This window comes from Cydia amplana, chromosome 8, assembly GCF_948474715.1.
Source record: "Cydia amplana chromosome 8, ilCydAmpl1.1, whole genome shotgun sequence".
Lineage (NCBI taxonomy): Eukaryota > Metazoa > Arthropoda > Insecta > Lepidoptera > Tortricidae > Cydia > Cydia amplana.
The window spans coordinates 12,975,567-12,991,613 of NC_086076.1; positions in this window are offsets into that span (position 1 = coordinate 12,975,567).

The following is a 16,047-nucleotide window of genomic DNA, read 5'->3' on the forward strand; positions in this document are numbered from 1 at the left end:
ATACTACACTTTTCACTCCCACTCTTACAGTTCCGAATAGAGCAGCCAACCATTTTCGTAACAAAACATTAATTACCAAGCTTACGACGTGAAAAGTTTGGAAAACACTGCGACTGCTGACACTGAGCGAGAAGGAAATAACAATTAACACGCGTTCGACAAGGATGACGGTCAGGGACAAAATGGCGGATTGTCAAATGTGACAGCGCTATCCTGTGTTGCCAGTAGTGTAAACAGAATTACCCGAACGTCTGAAATTTCTTTCGTGAATCGGAAGATATTGCTAACGAATAATTAAAAATGACGTGTAATTGTAAAATTTAAGATAAAATACATATAAATGAAAATTATAAAATTATAAAGAAATATTTTAACTTATTAACCATAGATATAATGTACCCGTGTAACATGTTATGTTGAAATAAAGTGGCAATGTTATTGTGACGTAGGCAAGTGACACTCTGGGAAGAGAAGACCATGTTTTGTTAGACCATGGGCTTAAGGCTCCGTTAACGATTTTAGAGCCAAAATGTAAAATTGATAGATTTCGTTGTTGAAATTGTACACATTTTGTTACGTAATATCTAAATAACAAGTATTGGTTTCTATTAGCACGTCTTCTCATCTTGGCTTTTAATAATGAGGTCTCGAGCGTGCGTCACCGGCAATATATGACGAGAAGGGGCAGTTTTTCAAATTCATTAAAAAATTATAGTGGTAAATTATACAAAATGATGTATAAGAACAGTTTCAGGAAATGTTGTAGATTGTTTAAGTATCAAAATTACGTTGAAATTAAGTCGATTTTCACGAAAAAAAATCACTTGTTTTGAAGTAATTTCTCGTGAAAATTGATTTCGTCTAACTTTCATTTACTCTTGTTCAATATCATATAACAAAAATGTAGTCTATGAAAGTTGGAGTACAGGATATGTGTAATACAAAATTACCATTTTTAGCAGTCCAAACTTTACGAAGTTTCCAAATAAGATCGACTAAATCAGTGCTTTGCGCGCGTTTACCTAAACGTACATCAGAAAAAAAAACATTACTAATTTAGTGAGTCTGTTTTCAAAAAAATGATCTGTACAAGTGCAAGATAAGAAGACGTGCTAATAGATACCAGTACTTATTATTTCTATTACGTAACAAAAGGTGTACAATTTCATCGACTAAATCTATCAATTTTACATTTTTGCGACTAAAATCTATACCGGCCTCTTAAGTTGACATCAGCATCTTCTAACCGCGCGAGTTTTTCGAACTACCCGCACTTGGTCTTGTTTATCCGCCTGAACGTTTTGCGCACTAGGGATGTCACTCTGTCGACACACAACACTAACGATATTCGATTTATCGACTGTCGATATTCGTTTACGTTTACATTTACTAATAACTGGATTCCATGTGGATGTAATGTAAATGTAAGCGTAAACGAATATCGACAGTCGAGAATTTCGGAACTAAAGTTTTTCAATAGAAAGGAGGATGGGTCAATTATACATAGTGCTGCAGACATTTTGGACTAGTCATTGAGTTTTCACTTCTGTCGGCACTCCCGGAGTGCAACCCGTTGTTTATTATTTAAAGATACAGTTTAATAAATACATGTAAGTTGTAAATGAAATGTTTATTTGAATTTAAAATTGTAATTCTTAAATTAAACCGTTGAGTAAGTATCTAGTACTTGTACTCTTGCAATCTTGGTTTAGGGCTGGCAATTCCAGTGCTGTTTATGGTTATTACTTCATAGCGCTTTACGGCTAAGGTGTCGAGAAAGCAGTAAAACGGTACTTGTTCAATGTTAGTTTAAATTCAAAACACCACTTATATGAGTTTTATCACATGTACGAGTACTTATATAACGTGTTTTTTAGGGTTCCGTAACCAAAGGGTAAAAAACGGGACCCTATTACTAAGACTTCGCTGTCCGTCCGTCCGTCCGTCCGTCCTTCCGTCCTTCCGTCCGTCCGTCCGTCTGTCACCAGGCTGTATCTCATGAACCGCGATAGCTAGACTGTTGAAATTTTCACAAATTATGTATCTCTGTTGCCGCTATAACAACAACAAACACGATTTTTTTGCTCTATTTTTTATTGATGGTGCGGAACCGTGCGCAAGTCCGACTCGCACTTGGCCGGTTTTCTTTAAAATATTAACCTCAAAGTTATACAGGATGTCACGTTAGTACGGATTAAACGAAGGCCAATGACGGAGGACCTGAAGAAGCTACTGAGTCAACCTACCTGTATTTTCATATGTTCAGCGTAAAGTAATGCTTTCGGAAAAAAACAACGAAATTTAGCTCCATTTGACCATCGCAACATTTAAGTCAAATCTCTTTTTAATATCTAGTCGAGTTTGGTCTGACCAGTGACTACTATTTTGTATTCCTTTTTGATACGTCTCTGGAATTCACTCCCTCTCAATATAAGACAAGCCCCGAGCAAGTTAGCTTTCAAGCGGTTGCTACATAAGTATCTGCTGAAACAAGAGTTCGAGTAGCGTTCATCATTATATTATATATTATGAGTATGTATGAAATATGTAGTAGTATATTATTTATATATATTCTAGTGTTTTTATTTGTGTATTCTACATTTAGTTTATCAGAATTATTAATTTTTAGTTGTTTACTAAGTTCTAATAATTAAATTCCTTTTTCTCCTTGCACCAATTTTACATGTCTCTGTTTGGCCCGATGGTTGACTGGTAGAGAATGCCATTAGGCATTAAGTCCGCCATTTGTACATTATTTTTGTGTATTGTGCAATAAAGTTTAAATAAATAAATAAATACTTACATCCATAATTTTTTGAATAACCAAATTACAAAACTTAGGTTAGTATGGTCCACGAAGGACACACAATCGATGATTTTTCCGACACCATTAATTGCCGCTAAACATAGGTACATGGCAGTCAAATCGGTAACTCTTAAACATAGACTAGGAATCCTCTAGACGGAGTTTAGAGCAATTATTTCATGAAACCGATGCTGCCAAAAATACTGGGGTGCGGGGGACGAGGTGAGCGAGTCCCGTGCCGTGATTGGTCCGTTCAAAGATACGGACGTCACACAAAGACACTTTGACTCGAAAATGGAGTAAAACTACCGTATATTTGTGGCAGAGGGGGTAGCGCTACTATGCTCAGTCTAGAGGATGTCTTGTCTGTGCTCTTAAAGTACCTATACTCTGTCGTTGGCCTTCGTTTGATCCGTATTGCACGCTGTATAAGATAAAGTTAAGCGAGTCAATAGTGCCACTAAAACTTTATGAGTATCACACCAACGAAGGATTAAGTGTATGATGTGTATTGAGAAGCTGTTTGTTAGTTCGTTAAAGCTTCGCCTTAACGGGTGATTACATCAGTCGTGGAAATCAGCAGATTTCAGTAGAAATTTAATATTATTTTAATATTCTTACGTGCATCGCAGTGTACAGTCGCCATCAGATATATCGGAGCAGCCAAGGTGCTCACAAATATCTGAGCACGCCTCTATTGTCAAGGCGTTAGAGTGCTTGTTCAATCATTACAATTTAATTACTTAAAAACCCACGCAAAAACCCAGTTGTGGACCGTAAAGTTTCTGACATTAACTACAGTCGTGTCAATATATATATATTAAAAACTTACCTAAATAAGATAATTGATTTGAAGCGAGCGCTTAGTTACAATATTATGGATGGGTTAACCAGCATTCTTTATTTTACCTATCGGGAATTTTCTATTTATATAAATAACGTTTATTTTTGCAAAGCAAAAGTCTATACTATTAAATATTTAAAGAATTTTTAATATAAAAGAGAAATATTCATCTGATGTTTTGGGTAGCTACGTAATGTCGCTTTCAAATGTCTGTAATAACTTAGATCACCATAGATATAGGCAAATATGTGGCAATTGAAAAGTACAGGCGGCCAAAAGGCCTATGATGTCACCGCGAGTGCGAGCGGGAACGCGTCGTCTAAAATAATTTCCTTTAAGTACATTAAATCATCCTCTTGTAACTTCTCTGGCGGTTATTTTTACAAGCTTATATTTAACTTGCCCTGTTAGTAGGTATCTAAGTTTGTTGGTTTGTTAGTTAGTGTGGGTCAAATCTTGGAAGCTAAATTTGACCCACTTCTCGATTTCCGATTGAGCTGAAAATTTGCATAGGTACACGTGTAAGTAAATCGGGCGACAATGCAATATTATGGTACCATCGAGCTGATCTGACAATGGAGACAGGTGGCCATTGGAACTCTGGATGAAACAACGCAACTAAATTGTGTTTGGGTTTTTAGTATAGTCAGCGAGAAAAGCTTGAACCAAAACTGATTTTTTTTCCAAATTCTTATTAGGTATTGTAATATCAGTCATTATAAACCCTGTACCAAGGTAATAAATCATTCGGGTATGACGGAGTTATGAATGACAAACGATAATGTCGCTACACTTTTTGATGTCTATGTAAGAGTAACTCATTTTTCAACTCGACACGTTCCTGCTTATATCATCTACCTTGGACACGTGTTTGGAACTTACAGAACATTTCAAATCTTACTTCATAACGTATTTAAATAAGTCCTCTGTTTTGTTACTTATTAATATTGTTATGATTCAAATAATAATAATTTAAGTTTTTTTCCGAATTTTTAGTTAATACCTACATACCTACATATTATAATATTGGAAAAGGAAGACATCCATGGGCGTACCCAGAATTTTTTTAGGGGTGGGGCAGAAGTAGGGGAGGCTGGGTACTTTGAAACAGCTCGAAATTTGCTGTATGGAGGTTTTCTGGGGCGAAAAATCGATCTAGCTAGGTCTTATCTCTGGGAAAACGTGCATTTTTGAGTTTTTAAATATGTTTTCCGAGCAAAGCCCGGGCTTTGCTTTGCTGTAGGTAAATATCTGGGAGACCGGTCTCCCAGATATTTACCTACTTACATTTATTGTGCCTAAAAATTGTTAGCCTCTGGTCACAGACCAGGATGGGGCAACAGGGGGCTGTTGCCCTTGGCCTTGGGGACCTTGCCCCACCGTGCGTACGCCTATGAAGACTTCTAGAACGATATTTTCACGTAAAGGCATCTTGTTATATGAACCTTTTAATGCTGTCTAACGTTGCACCGAAATTCTATGCATTTCTATACTTATTTCGTATTTAATACGTACTAACTATGCAAGTTTGTTATTCAAACTAGTTACATATTCACTTAAAAGCAGTTGAATAAACAACTGAAGAAATTTCTTAAAAATCGGTTTAAACTTAACATGCTGCTGCAAACGTGCTGAGAGTCTCACATCTTTACTTAGTACCTACATAGATATGTTAGACGATCATCTTCTACCCTCACTTCAATACTAAATTCGATAGTAAATGTTGACCCTAAATTTCGCTTACAGTGGCCCGTGAGCCTCCCTGTGCTATAGGAAGGTCCAATAATGTCGAGGGCGGGATAACGATGGTTCAAAGTTTTAATTAAATAGGGCAACATCTGCGTGCGTCGTTACTGACACGACAATTATTGTTACGAGCACACACAAAAACACATATCGGAGCGGTTGTACGGCACGCACTGTTGTTCCTAATGCTTTCAAGTGATATTATGAATTTAAAGTATCTGTTTTGCAGTGTCTAATCTTCTCCGGCTATGGTTAAATGTAATTAAAATCATACTGATTAAAATTGCCAATGAAACACCGAGGTTAACCGGATTTCAACTTTGGGAAATGTCTTGCGGGAATAATAAGCAGCGGCGTAATAAAAGGTTTGGCGAAACAGCTCCGGTTAAATTATGGTTTGTTTATCGTATCTCTGTTTACATAAATATCTATTTTACTGTTCTGTACGGATATTGAGCAAATGGAATATTTACTTGATCATAGAATCTGTGTCTTATTACATGACTTATTTATAGACTTCAGATTGATAGCTAGGTACTTGCATTATTAGTTTTAGAGTTTTAAGGATATATTTGTGTAAGTATTTGATTCCTAACGATAATTGATGTCAGTATTTTAATACGAACCTTTTTGTATCAATCTTGACAAAGACTGATTTGAATCGCACGTAAAGTCGAGCTTTCCAAACTTGGGTATAACGTATAGAAACGGACGCCATTACTTCGCCTGCATTTAAATACAGATAGATGTGCCGGTCGAGCAAACATTTTATGGCACGCGAGCTCCTTCTTGGTCCGCTTTACATAGAGGCTCTCTGTGAGCAACAATTTTCCGGAACATTTCCGCGCGGCTAACGAACGGGAGCGCGGGGGACGCGCCCAATTGGCGGATAAATGCAGCTCAATTACTACATTGTGGCCGCATTTTTCCCCTAAACGTTCTGGCTTGAACAACGAAAGCTTTTATTATTTATTTCGCTTCTGCATTGCATTATGTGGATTTTAACTGCTGAATGTTAGGAGCGTTAAATTACCGACTGTCACCGTTAGTGAGGTTTAGTTCGTGTTTTAAAAGTTACAGAGTTCATTAAGATAATTAAAAATTTGTCGTCGTCTTTTTGTTAAAGAGATTCTTAATAACAATTAGCAGATTGTTATTATCATATTTTCTCATTTAGGTCGTTTACACGGTCTTATCCTAAATTAAGCCCTTGGCCACAATTTATACGCTTAGTTATTTATTGCACAGACATATAGTAAGCTATAAAAAAGTATCTAATCCTGTTTACCTAATAATTAAAGGTACACCATTGACATAGATATCTAGGACTGGCTTTACGGGCAATAATAATGAGGCATGACAGGGGCCAGTGCAGCGGTGTGAAATCGCTACAACGCGATTGGTTGATGAGTTCGCATCACGCGCCCGATTGGTTGACGAGTTCGCATTACGCGCGCTATTGGTCGCAACTAGTCGCGTTAGACTGCACGATTGGCTGGAATTCGTGGGTAGCACCGCTGAACTAGTACGATGTTTAGTGCCCCATTAGCCCGTCCTTAGATATTATACGTCAATGAGGTACACTATGTCTTAAGGACATTATTGAAATCTGATTGTGTTATAAGTAGTTTTATTTCCCATGGTTGTATTCTGCACCAAACGTAAATCTATTTTAACCCACTGTTTGACTGATATTGACCTTAAAACCAAGGCATTCAGTTTGCCAACTGTGCGAAATGATAAATACTTAATGAAGTAGCAATTCGAAAATATATGTGTGTAAAAATAACAAGTGAATAAAAATTTATTTTGTGGCAAATAGCAATAATTATTTTTCCTGGAAATAAAACCGAATTATTCAAGCACTAACTAACGTAAAAGCATATAAATTTGCTTTTAAATATTAACATTTTAGGTAGGATATTACCATTAATTATTAAACTTTACTTAATGCATGCTATTTGCACCCACATAAGTATTTATTATTTCTGACGAAAATATGTTAGGTAAAGCTGGAAACAAATTATCGGATGCGGCTGACGGACGCGGCTGACGCGCGCGAAATAAAAGTGTGCACAGTCAGGAACATCCAGCGCGCCAGATTTCTGTCGGATGTCCGAAGGCTCAAGATTACGTCCACGGCTTACCTCCGATAGTTTGCACAGTTCAGTGTATATTCATTATCTAGATACCTATAAGTCGCGGCTGTGAGCCGCGTCCGTCAGCCGCGTCCGATAATTTGTTTCCAGCTTAAGTATATTAAAATGAAAAATCAGGTAGGATTTTGTAACAATTAATTCGTTATATTTTTCTAAGCTGTTCAAGCCGTGTTACTGTTACTAAACACATCATTTTGTACAGCTAGCATCAATAGTAGCGGATAAAAGGATGCGCTAAAAGTATCTGCCACTCTGGAATACTTTTCCAAATAGAGATATATCTGCCGTTCGCGTTCAAAAATATCTGTCAGAGATATTTATAAATCCCAATAGGTAATACTTGCTCGATATAATATATCTAGGTAGGTACCTCGACAAAAAAGAACAAACATACATAATTATTAGTATTATAGCCTCATTTATTCCTTAATACATTAAAAATACATAACAATTCGTAAATAATTTCACGTGCAAAATTATTTTTTTTTTCAAATTTATTTTAACAGCAAGTAAATTACATTTTTATCTAACCTAATTCATTAATACTTTGGGTATTTTATTATTCAATATATGTCATGCAGTTTTAATTAAATTATTTATTTATATAGAATTCGAGTTTGAATTAAGGACCTCTCTTCGAGTGAAGGCCTCCTAACACATAACAAAACATACATAATTATACATTCATAAATAGACTGATAAACACATTAAGGTTGACTCACGTTAGTCCGGGCCGTGTCCGGGCCGGAGCTTCCGGAGCTTCATTTTCTATGGAAAGTATCACATGATCACCTGTCATCTGTCATAGAAAAGTAAGCGCCGCAAGCTCCGGCCCGGACACGGCCCGGTCGGCCCGGTCTAACGTGAGTCATCTTTTACTCTCCATTGCGTCGTCGCGGGATCGAATAAAAAACCGGGGACAAGTGCGAGGCGGACTCGCCCACCGGGGGTTCCGTACTTTTTGTATTTGTTGTTATAGCGGCAACAGAAATACATCATGTGTGATCATTTTAACCGTCTATGTGATAGCTATCACGATTCATGAAATATAGCCTGGTGACAGACAGACGGACAGACGGACGGTGGAGTCTTAGTAATATTAGGGTCCCGTGTTTACCCTTTGAGTACGGAACCCTAAAATATAATTATCGAACCTGCTCCTTACAAAATTTCACGAGGATCGGTTGATGCAACCTCCAAAGGATAACAGCCGGACATACGAATGCATTTCTGCCCTCGCTCAAATAGAGACAATCCATAAGCTAATTGTATAAAGAACCCTTGAAAATTACCTGCTAATTACAGCAACTTGAAGCATTAACTCAATTTTGTAACATAAAAATAACAGATATTTTCTAAATGAAAGCCTTAAAGTGAAATTATTTCCTGCAGGGAAGGAAGTAGGAACGACAATGAACTCACTTAGACGAAGGGCGAAAGAATAATGACCCGCCGCGACCTGCGAGCCCGAATAGGGCTGTCGCGGCCAGATAAACCTAGCGCCTTATTCTCTAAACCTTGTCGGACGTATCAAACATGATATCTAAAACGCATTATTATGTGCATGTACTAATTTGTAAGATATTTCTAACGCAAAATCATATTGTTATAGAAATAAATATATGAAAAATGAAATGAATGCATTGTCTGGTAGTTTTCTAAGCATGCAGTATACCATATTCGTTGAACCAAACTCCGAATTATATTTCCGCAAACTAGACTACATCGCGGTAGATCTCGTCTGTTATTCGATCAAATCAAAGCCAACATAGGCCTATCTGTTTCCACTGCACTACGCATAACTGAAGACAGGACCGCATGGAAGTTCATAATTAAGAACGTAGCACAACCTTCATTAATAAAGAAAAACGACTAAGAAGAGAAAATAAAATAAATAAGTAATTATTGTATTCTTATACATACTAAATAATCTAATTAAAGTGTTGTTAAATTTCTGTTTCCGAATATGGCTCGGTTGAACGTTGCATTATTAATTGCCAACGTTGGCAACATAATTGGTAATTTAATGAAATCAATTTGGTCATTAAATATGATATAGGTTATCGATTAATCATGTTAGATTTAACACTCCTACTGGTATATAAACAGAAACAAAAGCTTATCTATTTTGATTTTACCGTCTCGTGGAATACCTCCTATCTATTTAGTACCTACTTGTGCTGCATGATGATATGAAGAAAATTGTTTTCGTGTGTCAACCCTATTCGTGGATTATTTAAACTTATTTCTCTCGCTACGAACATCCCGGAGGCACATTACGTGTAATTTGGACGTTGAATTTTTATTCAATGAATATATCACTTCTTAATTGGGTAGGCAACGCGCGATAAATGAAAATCAACAATGTTTTATTATTCTAAATACAATGTTAAGTGTTCCAACCGTTTAATTTCGTCGAGATTTTTGGCGTTATTCATAAACGGCTGCTAACTTAATCAGTTGATGATCGTCGTTTGTCCCTATCTGTCGTTATGCCATAGAGAGGGACAAACGACGATCATCAACTGATTAACTTGGCAGACGTTTATGAATAAGGGGGTTTAGGTACATTGTAGGCTATCCCACAACGATAGGTGATTTGAGGAAGTATTCCGATTTTTAAATTATTTAAAGAGTGCGTGCATCTTGCGCTCGCCGTGCATTTTGCGGACACCAATCAGCGCGAGAGATTGTATCATATCATATCAATACCCAGATTTAAAAATCAGAATACAGCTCTTGACGTGTAGCTATGAAATATATGTCGCTAGTCAGCCACGGCTATTAGTCAGTCAGCCTCGAACCGACACTCCAGGACCTAAGTAACGACCGAACGTAATGCGTGCACATTCTTCCCCTATTTTTCAAGTTGGCCAGACTGGGGCAATAAGACGTGGGTTGTTTCGCGGATAAATGAGGGGCATACTAGTTAGAACAGCAGTCTTGTGCTTCGTGGGGTGGTTACGTTGCAAATAATAAATTAGGGACATATTTTTGAACTAGATATTTGTCCAAACTAGTCTTAAGTAGTTAAGTACTTATGCTATAGGTGCGAGTGCATACCTAGTTATAGATCAATATGTATACAGTCCACATCGATATTTTGTTAGTATAGAATAAATGCTCATTGAGAGAACACGTTTGAGTTTTAAATTTCCCGGCTCCTCCAAAAACAACCTTGCCTCCTGGACAATAAATATTAAATAACCCACCGACTAGTATCTACAATTGACTCTATCTCATGTCATCTCCAAAATCATCATCAGAATACAGCCCCTAAATCAAAACCTAGAATATAAAATAATATAAACAAGAAAAATTGTATGTTATTCCATAAAAAAGAAGCTCATCTATCTGAAAATCGGATGAAATATAATCATACCACCTACTTTAATTTATATTTACTGAAATCTGACATTTTTTCTATTTTGTACTATATATAAGCGAAAAATTTAATATATTGAAAATTTATGGTTAGGGAATGAATCGCAAACTGTGCAGGTAATTTACGGCCATATTCGAACTTTAAGATACGTCAAATACTAGAGATTGAAACGATATGGATTGGATATGTCAGTGTCAAACAAGTGTCAAAAGTGACGCGTTTGTTTGAAGAAACGTCACTTTTGACACTTGTTTGACACTGACATATCCATTCCATATCGTTTCAATCTCTAGTATTTGACGTATCTTAAAGTTCGAACATGGCCGTAAGTTTCATTTTCTGCATTTTAATTTAGTTTCATTTACTTTAAAAATAGTTTTTGTACCTTAAAAGAAAATAAATGTAAAATGACAAAGTCTGTCTTTGCACATACATACATACATACATATAAACATGATAAAAGTAGGTATATAGTGCTTAATAAACTAATAACTCTTTCCTATAAAAAAGTATTTGACGTAGCCGATCATTAGTTCCTTTATCTAAGCGGAGGGACTCAGTTATTGTCATGATAATAAAATAATGTAAGCACAATGAAAATGTAAGAGTCTAGTGCAAGCAAAGTTTGGTAGGAATCGGGGACGCGCGAGATATTTATGACTTCCTCCGGGCCCCAGAGGCTCTCGAGGTTCAAAAGCTAATAAAACGATGTGACATAGATAATAACAAAATTTTACTGAAAATTCTAACAAAACCCAGCGCAGATAGCTTCACTGGAAAGCTTTATAAAAACGGATTTTTAAAAATAACAAGCCAAACATTTTGCTAACATGAATAACCAGAGTGAAGTGTTTAACTGATATTCAACTGAAAACCACAGTTGGAGCGTTATGTTACATTTTTTTACGATTTCATCGTACGTATGGGTCAGGACAACGCTGCGGCTGACAACAAGCTGCAATATTCAATGAATTAATTGAATCATACGGAATTTCAGGCAACGTTGAAATGAAACGAACTTTGCGAAAAATTGGAAATTCATAAAAATTGCGTTGGCTCGTAGGTATTCATTTTAATCACTCTTGCGGAACGCGTAGTACGTGTGGATAATCTGCTGCATAATGAATATAATGATATTCAATTTGTAGTAAGTGAAGCTTTAATACTTTATATTGAAGAGTTGCAAAACATATTTCAAGGTCAGCACCGCTTAATAAGTGATCCCGAGATAAAAACAAGTCGAATTAGGAAATTAATTTATATAGTGAAAGTTGATGGTAGCATTAGTAGTTTCTTAAAAGCTTAGCCTTGATATTAGCCTATAAACACAATCAGTCGGTATAATTAAGTTTGTTTTCCAAAGAAACTATAATAACATGTAAAAAAGGTTATTATCTTACATAATTTCTCTACTATAAGTAGTTGTTATTTATGATTAGTTGTTTATATGCTATTGATCAAGTTATTGGGGCAAATATTTACGATTGAAAACTTACGTAATTAGATATATTTATATGTGCCTCAAATTTACATGCAGAGTATTCAAGCTTACAACAAAGGCGAACCGTTTTTTCAAGAGAATTATCATCACAAACTTTCGCTTTGGTCCTATCGCAAACTTAGTAACAGTGAAATAGTATCTGATTACCCGAAGATATTCCAGGTGAGGTCACCCTCGGGGTCGTTTCCTCTGGGAAGTTCAAACGCGAATATAACGCTATTGACGGTAACATTTCTTATCTCTCCACGTATTGGGGCCTTTGCCGTTCGCCGCGGCGAATGTTCCACATTATTGAGCCTTGCCGCTGATATTGGACTCAAATGCGCTTCGGCTCTTACAAATTGCGTACTTGTATGTTAATATGATACGATAATACGTATTCAGCACATATCAGCAATTGAATTTTAATATGTATGGTAAGGTTTTTCATCCTTTTTCAAATCTTATTAAAACGCTCGGAGTACTAATGCATAGAATATAAAACGGAGTTCGCCTAATAAACAGTAGATAATTATTCTTTCAAAAGTCTTGAGCACTGCTACGACGTTTATAAAACTAATGACTTAGCTCTCTTCGCACACCTAACTAAAGTGAGAAAGCGAGACCCCAGGGGCCTAGTTAGCGCAGCCCGCACTTATCGTCGAGCGTTAGCCAATTGTCGTCAGTCTAACTGGCTACGGAACGCTAACTTCAATTAAGTAAAATAACCCCATTCATATGAATCAAACATTTCTTACACACACATGGATGGGTATAATCACGTATAATATTTTCACTTACAAACCTTACTTAACCTTTTCACAGTCTCGTGATATCTATATGTCACTTAGGGTTTTGGGTACCTATAGGTCATAATTTTGGCACTTTCGAGCCAAGATAAATCTGACTTAAAAGCATGTACCTACTGTACCTACTACATCTGGCAACTTACCGCATAACATGAATTATATTGTTGGCGTTCTGGCCACGACAACTCACGTCGTGTTCAAGGTCTCTCGGTGTTGAGAGACTAAAAAGTTTTCAATTTCTAGTTTGATTATAATGTCTATTATAGCAGAGTTACGATTGAGTCGTTAGTATTGCGGAAGCATATCGCCAACATGACTACGTCAATCATTCCCAAGAGCCAAGTAATTAAACTTTTAACGAGTTCCTCCCAACCTCAAACCGTTTCGTTGTCATTATTATCTGTAGGTAGGTACATACTCCGTATTATTAAACACCTTGACTTCGTTTCTGAATGTTTGGAGTAGGTAAACAAAAAAGTATGTATTTGATGCCATATACCTACTCGTACACTATTCAATGTTGAATACATTAATTGGAGTTGATTTGTTGTAGTGAATTCAGATTGGAAAAAGAAAATGGTGACAATCTTACACACTCGTACATAGATAACATCCATAACTCAGAAACAAATATTCGTGATGGACATTCATAATAACCAGGCCTCGGAGTTTTTTTAGCACGGTAAGACTAAGGAGAGCTATGGAGTCTTTGTTAACATTAAAATTAAGTTCATACTCATACTCATCCTCATTAATTAAGTACAAGTAAATTATGTACAGCTCTAGACCTAATAAATATCAGCGATCATCACAATAACGAAATACGTAACTATATATTCATGACATAATGTGACATCTGATTTACTCATACACATATTTAGAACTTTCACACACAGTGCAGTATATAACTGCTTGATCGGTATTATACTCTAACTCTTCATAGGGTTCTATCCAGCGCTGTATAAACGAAGAACGTTGGCGAGATTTTGTATTGTGTAGAATGCTGTTGACATGCTTTAATATAAAAGTGTGTCTTAATTGCGTGAGATGTACGTCACAAGACACACACATTACTACACATTTTTCGTGATCGTATATAAGATCTTTGTACGGTTCAATCCAGTGCAAAATTTCAGATATTTGTGGATCCGTCATAATGAAATCAGCAATTTATTCCGAAATTTGCCTTAAATGAATATATTGAAGTAACAAATCATACGTCTTAATATGTTGATACATGACATATGATGTCATTAAGTGCATTATCTAAAGCGGCCAGTGACAACGTATAGTTCCTTATCTTAACAGTAATTATAGTATGTAGGTACGTTAAGTACTTAAATAAAATATTGGAGCGATGACACTGCAATATGGGTAATATAATAATATTAACATACACATATACATATTATTACTTTTTTATAATATAACATTTAATTAAATATATGTAAACAGAATTAATTACATATAAGTAGTCTAAGTATTTATAAAACGATTCGGACGAACTTAATTAATGAGGATGAGTATGAGTATGAATTTAATTTTAATGTTAACAAAGACTCCATAGCTCTCCTTAGTCTTACCGTGCTAAAAATACTCCGAGGCCTGATAATAACTACTGCTTTGCCCGAAGATTGACTGGTAAAGAATGCCTCAAAGCTTTAAGTCCGCATTTTGTACGATATTTTCTTTTGTGCAATAATGATTAAGTCCGTGTCCTTTTTGGGATTCGAGCCAGGGATCGAACCGGGGACGAAAGGATTTTTTGCCCAAGCTGGCCGCATAGCCAACATGCCAATCGCTTACGCGATCGAACGCGGAACTGTCACTGTCGCACTAATATGGAAGAGTGATAAAGAGACGCAAAGCGTTTCGTTGTCACAGCGATAGCGATTGTCTCCTTGGCTAGGCCGGCTGAAACGGAGACGCTTCGCTTTAGTAGAACAATGTGACTTAGCTAAAATAAGTATCTCTACTCTACATAATTATTCCCTTCAGTCCGTGATATATGTATGTGCTGTTTCATAATTAAACGTGTGTAATATGAACTTGATGTACCTGCATTAATGTCCCAAATGCAAGTGTGTGGTCGGCCGTGGCCAGAATTGGCAGCAGTTGCAGTTGCCGCAAGTTGCCGCAACTTGTCAGTTGCGAGGGCCTTGTCGCCGAGCGGTTGTTATCTCAGACAGTTGCTCGACTGCGGCCAGCGTTATAATGATTCACTACTGAAGAGGCGTAAGCGTATATGTTAACTGACACGTACCGGCTTTAGGTTAGTAAGTCAGAGTAACGGAGGATAACTATTTAATGGTGTGATTGCTTTGAATTGCAGAGTTGGATTAGCCATGTAGGAAGTTCACGATTTGGTTTAATTAGCGGCAGGTGATGTAAAGTTGGAGTAGTTCCCTCTGCGTCTTATAGGTAACAATTAAAGTAACTAGCAGAGTATCTCTCCCTTCATGCGGAAAATCATTTCGTAGTAGAGGCTTCTGGGAAATAATTATACGAGTAACAGGGTACGGTTGTCAAGCGCGACTAAAGTACAAGTTACATAAGAAGAAGAATGTCCATCGAGATTCATTATCCCAATACTTTTTGTCTCATATCAAGTCCTATTTCCGTTTCGATCACATCGTAAGTTAATGAGCCAAATTAATTGATCACTTTATTTAAAAATTTCCATGTGCCCTCTAATAGTACCGAAAGAAACTGACAGGTTTTTGTGTATAGAAAGTGAGATGTATTTATTTATTATATATTTAAATACAACTTGCGTGGTTGCTGGAAAAACAAATATAAACATATGGGTCAAAAACTT